This window comes from Entelurus aequoreus, linkage group LG09 (assembly GCF_033978785.1).
Source record: "Entelurus aequoreus isolate RoL-2023_Sb linkage group LG09, RoL_Eaeq_v1.1, whole genome shotgun sequence".
Classification (NCBI taxonomy): Eukaryota; Metazoa; Chordata; class Actinopteri; order Syngnathiformes; family Syngnathidae; genus Entelurus; species Entelurus aequoreus.
The window spans coordinates 4,339,268-4,345,128 of record NC_084739.1 but is presented as its reverse complement, the minus strand read 5'-3'; positions in this window follow the sequence as shown (position 1 = coordinate 4,345,128).

Below are 5,861 nucleotides of genomic sequence, written 5' to 3'. Positions count from 1 at the left end.
CACAACAACAACAAGTATGTGCTCCAATCACTACATCACAACAACAACAAGTATGTGCTCCAATCACTACATCACAACAACAACAACAACAAGTATGTGCTCCAATCACTACATCACAACAACAACAACAAGTATGTGCTCCAATCACTACATCACAACAACAACAACAAGTATGTGCTCCAATCACTACATCACAACAACAACAAGTATGTGCTCCAATCACTACATCACAACAACAACAAGTATGTGCTCCAATCACTACATCACAACAACAACAACAAGTATGTGCTCCAATCACTACATCACAACAACAACAAGTATGTGCTCCAATCACTACATCACAACAACAACAAGTATGTGCTCCAATCACTACATCACAACAACAACAACAAGTATGTGCTCCAATCACTACATCACAACAACAACAACAAGTATGTGCTCCAATCACTACATCACAACAACAACAAGTATGTGCTCCAATCACTACATCACAACAACAACAAGTATGTGCTCCAATCACTACATCACAACAACAACAACAAGTATGTGCTCCAATCACTACATCACAACAACAACAAGTATGTGCTCCAATCACTACATCACAACAACAACAAGTATGTGCTCCAATCACTACATCACAACAACAACAACAACAAGTATGTGCTCCAATCACTACATCACAACAACAACAAGTATGTGCTCCAATCACTACATCACAACAACAACAAGTATGTGCTCCAATCACTACATCACAACAACAACAACAAGTATGTGCTCCAATCACTACATCACAACAACAACAACAAGTATGTGCTCCAATCACTACATCACAACAACAACAAGTATGTGCTCCAATCACTACATCACAACAACAACAAGTATGTGCTCCAATCACTACATCACAACAACAACAACAAGTATGTGCTCCAATCACTACATCACAACAACAACAAGTATGTGCTCCAATCACTACATCACAACAACAACAAGTATGTGCTCCAATCACTACATCACAACAACAACAAGTATGTGCTCCAATCACTACATCACAAAAATATAAGAAATGATTGTAAAGTCAAGACAGCCATGACATGATGTTCTTTACACGTGTATGTACACTTTTCACCACCACTGTATATATATATATATATATATATATATATATATATATATATATATATATATATATATATATATATATATATATATATATATATATATACATATATATATATATATATATATATATATATATATATATATATATATATATATATATATATATATATATATATATATATATATATATATATATATATACATATATATATATATATATATATATATATATTTAAAAACGTATAACCTGAAAACTAGCACCACCAAAAATGTATTTAAATAAATATATTTATATATTTAAATATATATAACTTTAAAACTAACGCAGCCAAAATGGTATTTAAATAACATATAAATAAATATTTGAATATGTATAAGTTGAAAAGTAAGACAAGTAAAAGTTGCATCACAGGACATAAACGTGACAACAAGACTGAGGCAAACATGTCAATCAGTGCTCGCAAAGTGAAAGTGAAAGTGTAGAAAGATTAAGGAGACATTCCTTTTGAGACGCTCCCTTGCAGCCACAAGGAGCATGAGGGCCTGGGCATCATGTGGGCGTCATGTGGGCATCATGTGGGCATCATGTGGGCATCATGTGGGCATCATGTGGGCCTCTGTCAACATCACTCTGCTGGCCCTATGGCAACATGTGGGCATCATGTGGGCATCATGTGGGCATCATGTGGGCATCATGAGGGCCTCAGTCAACATCACTCTGCTGGCCCTATGGCATCATGTGGGCATCATGAGGGCCTCTGTCAACATCACTCTGCTGGCCCTATGGCAACATGTGGGCATCATGTGGGCATCATGAGGGCCTCAGTCAACATCACTCTGCTGGCCCTATGGCATCATGTGGGCATCATGAGGGCCTCTGTCAACATCACTCTGCTGGCCCTATGGCAACATGTGGGCATCATGTGGGCATCATGAGGGCCTCAGTCAACATCACTCTGCTGGCCCTATGGCATCATGTGGGCATCATGAGGGCCTCTGTCAACATCACTCTGCTGGCCCTATGGCAACATGTGGGCATCATGTGGGCATCATGAGGGCCTCTGTCAACATCACTATGCTGGCCCTATGGCAACATGTGGGCATCATGTGGGCATCATGAAGGCCTCAGTCAACATCACTCTGCTGGCCCTATGGCAACATGTGGGCATCATGTGGGCATCATGTGGGCATCATGAGGGCCTCTGTCAACATCACTCTGCTGGCCCTATGGCATCATGTGGGCATCATGAGGGCCTCTGTCAACATCACTCTGCTGGCCCTATGGCAACATGTGGGCATCATGTGGGCATCATGTGGGCATCATGAGGGCCTCTGTCAACATCACTCTGCTGGCCCTATGGCAACATGTGGGCATCATGTGGGCATCATGAGGGCCTCTGTCAACATCACTCTGCTGGCCCTATGGCAACATGTGGGCATCATGTGGGCATCATGAGGGCCTCTGTCAACATCACTCTGCTGGCCCTATGGCAACATGTGGGCATCATGTGGGCATCATGAGGGCCTCTGTCAACATCACTCTGCTGGCCCTATGGCAACATGTGGGCATCATGTGGGCATCATGAGGGCCTCTGTCAACATCACTCTGCTGGCCCTATGGCAACATGTGGGCATCATGTGGGCATCATGAGGGCCTCAGTCAACATCACTCTGCTGGCCCTATGGCAACATGTGGGCATCATGTGGGCATCATGAGGGCCTCAGTCAACATCACTCTGCTGGCCCTATGGCAACATGTGGGCATCATGTGGGCATCATGAGGGCCTCAGTCAACATCACTCTGCTGGCCCTATGGCATCATGTGGGCATCATGAGGGCCTCTGTCAACATCACTCTGCTGGCCCTATGGCAACATGTGGGCATCATGTGGGCATCATGAGGGCCTCAGTCAACATCACTCTGCTGGCCCTATGGCATCATGTGGGCATCATGAGGGCCTCTGTCAACATCACTCTGCTGGCCCTATGGCAACATGTGGGCATCATGTGGGCATCATGAGGGCCTCTGTCAACATCACTATGCTGGCCCTATGGCAACATGTGGGCATAATGTGGGCATCATGAAGGCCTCAGTCAACATCACTCTGCTAGCCCTATGGCAACATGTGGGCATCATGTGGGCATCATGTGGGCATCATGAGGGCCTCTGTCAACATCACTCTGCTGGCCCTATGGCATCATGTGGGCATCATGAGGGCCTCTGTCAACATCACTCTGCTGGCCCTATGGCAACATGTGGGCATCATGTGGGCATCATGTGGGCATCATGAGGGCCTCTGTCAACATCACTCTGCTGGCCCTATGGCATCATGTGGGCATCATGAGGGCCTCTGTCAACATCACTCTGCTGGCCCTATGGCAACATGTGGGCATCATGTGGGCATCATGAGGGCCTCTGTCAACATCACTCTGCTGGCCCTATGGCAACATGTGGGCATCATGTGGGCATCATGAGGGCCTCTGTCAACATCCCTCTGCTGGCCCTATGGCAACATGTGGGCATCATGTGGGCATCATGAGGGCCTCTGTCAACATCACTCTGCTGGCCCTATGGCAACATGTGGGCATCATGTGGGCATCATGAGGGCCTCTGTCAACATAACTCTGCTGGCCCTATGGCAACATGTGGGCATCATGTGGGCATCATGAGGGCCTCAGTCAACATCACTCTGCTGGCCCTATGGCAACATGTGGGCATCATGTGGGCATCATGAGGGCCTCTGTCAACATCACTCTGCTGGCCCTATGGCAACATGTGGGCATCATGTGGGCATCATGTGGGCATCATGAGGGCCTCTGTCAACATCACTCTGCTGGCCCTATGGCATCATGTGGGCATCATGAGGGCCTCTATCAACATCACTCTGCTGGCCCTATGGCAACATGTGGGCATCATGTGGGCATCATGAGGGCCTCTGTCAACATCACTCTGCTGGCCCTATGGAAACATGTGGGCATCATGAGGGCCTCTGTCAACATCACTCTGCTGGCCCTATGGCAACATGTGGGCATCATGTGGGCATCATGAGGGCCTCAGTCAACATCACTCTGCTGGCCCTATGGCAACATGTGGGCATCATGTGGGCATCATGTGGGCATCATGTGGGCATCATGAGGGCCTCTGTCAACATCACTCTGCTGGCCCTATGGCAACATGTGGGCAACATGTGGGCATCATGTGGGCATCATGTGGGCATCACGAGGGCCTCAGTCAACATGGCCGCCAACACTCTGCTGGCCCTATGGCAACATGTGGGCATCATGTGGGCATCATGAGGGCCTCAGTCAACATCACTCTGCTGGCCCTATGGCAACATGTGGGCATCATGTGGGCATCATGTGGGCATCATGAGGGCCTCAGTCAACATCACTCTGCTGGCCCTATGGCAACATGTGGGCATCATGTGGGCATCATGTGGGCATCATGAGGGCCTCAGTCAACATCACTCTGCTGGCCCTATGGCAACATGTGGGCATCATGTGGGCATCATGTGGGCATCATGAGGGCCTCAGTCAACATCACTCTGCTGGCCCTATGGCAACATGTGGGCATCATGTGGGCATCATGTGGGCATCATGTGGGCATCATGAGGGCCTCAGTCAACATCACTATGCTGGCCCTATGGCAACATGTGGGCATCATGTGGGCATCATGAGGGCATCATGAGGGCCTCAGTCAACATGGCCGCCAACACTCTGCTGGCCCTATGGCAACATGTGGGATAATAATAAATCTGTATCGATCCGTTGTGGTGAAGAAGGAGCTGAGCCGGAAAGCAAAGCTCTCAATTTAGCGGTCGATCTACATTCCCATCCTCACCTATGGTCATGAGCTTTGGGTTATGGCCGAAAGGACAAGATCACGGGTACAAGATCACGGGTACAAGATCACGGGTACAAGATCCCGGGTACAAGATCATGGGTACAAGATCACGGGTACAAGATCACGGATATAAGATCACGGGTACAAGATCACAGGTACAAGATCACGGGTACAAGATCACGGATATAAGATCACGGGTACAAGATCACGGGTACAAGATCATGGGTACAAGATCACGGGTACAAGATCACGGATATAAGATCACAGGTACAAGATCACGGGTACAAGAGGCCCAAATGAGTTTCCTCCGCCGGGTGGTGGGTCTCTCCCTTAGAGATAGGGCGAGAAGCTCTGCCATCCGGGAGGAGCTCAAAGTAAAGCCGCTGCTCCTCCACATGGAGAGGAGCCAGATGAGGTGGTTCAGGCATCTGCTCAGGATGCCACCCGAGGGAGGTGTTTAGGGCACTCCGACCGGTAGGAGGCCACGGGGAAGACCCAGGACTCGTTGGGAAGACTATGTCTCCCGGCTGGCCAGGAACACCCCGGGATCCTCCAGGAGGAGCTGGACCAAGTGGCTTGGGAGAGGAAAGTCTGGGCTTCCCAGCTTAGGCTGCTGCCCCTGCGGATAAGCGGAAGAAGATGTTTGGAATAAATGATGAGAATGAGATGCAAGAAGAAGAGATTGTGAGGTTGCAACAAAAAATCAAACATGCTTGCTGAGGGCCTCTCATCGCTCTGAACATCTTCTCTGGATGGAGTTTGTGAAGGAACACTAGGTCTTCTCTGGATGGAGTTTGTGAAGGAAGAGTAGGTGTTCTTTGGATGGAGTTTGTGGAGGAACAGTAGGTCTTCTTTGGATGGAGTTTGTGGAGGAACAGTAGGTCTTCTCTGGATGTAGT